The sequence below is a fragment of the Egretta garzetta genome, unplaced genomic scaffold, assembly GCF_000687185.1.
Source record: "Egretta garzetta isolate BGI_Z169 unplaced genomic scaffold, ASM68718v1 scaffold190, whole genome shotgun sequence".
Lineage (NCBI taxonomy): Eukaryota > Metazoa > Chordata > Aves > Pelecaniformes > Ardeidae > Egretta > Egretta garzetta.
The window spans coordinates 732877-733300 of NW_009258272.1; positions in this window are offsets into that span (position 1 = coordinate 732877).

Below are 424 nucleotides of genomic sequence, written 5' to 3' on the forward strand. Positions count from 1 at the left end.
GTGGGGGGGGGTCAGTGCTCTGGGGCTGCGTGTCCCCCTTGTGTTGGGGACAGCTGCCCAGGGGGGGCCTGGCTCTGGTCCAAGCCACGATCCGTGGGGTGCCCACAGCCCCCTGGGACAGGCTGGCCCCCAGACAGCCCTGCTGGTGTGGGGTGCTGCAGGGAGCTGAGGGTGCCCCCCCTGTCCCATGTGGGGATGGGGGACCTGCTCCCTCCTGCCATGGGTAACAGTGACACCCACAAAGCCACCAGACCCTGGTCCCCAGTGTGGCTGCAGGGAAGGCTGCGGTAGGGACTGGGATGGAGAGTCTGGTGGGACCCCATGGGACCTGGTGGCACCCAATGGGACCCAGTGGGACCCGGTGGGCCCTGGCTGCCCTGCTGCTGAGGCCGGCTGGGCAGGGACAATAACAAAGGCCTCCTCC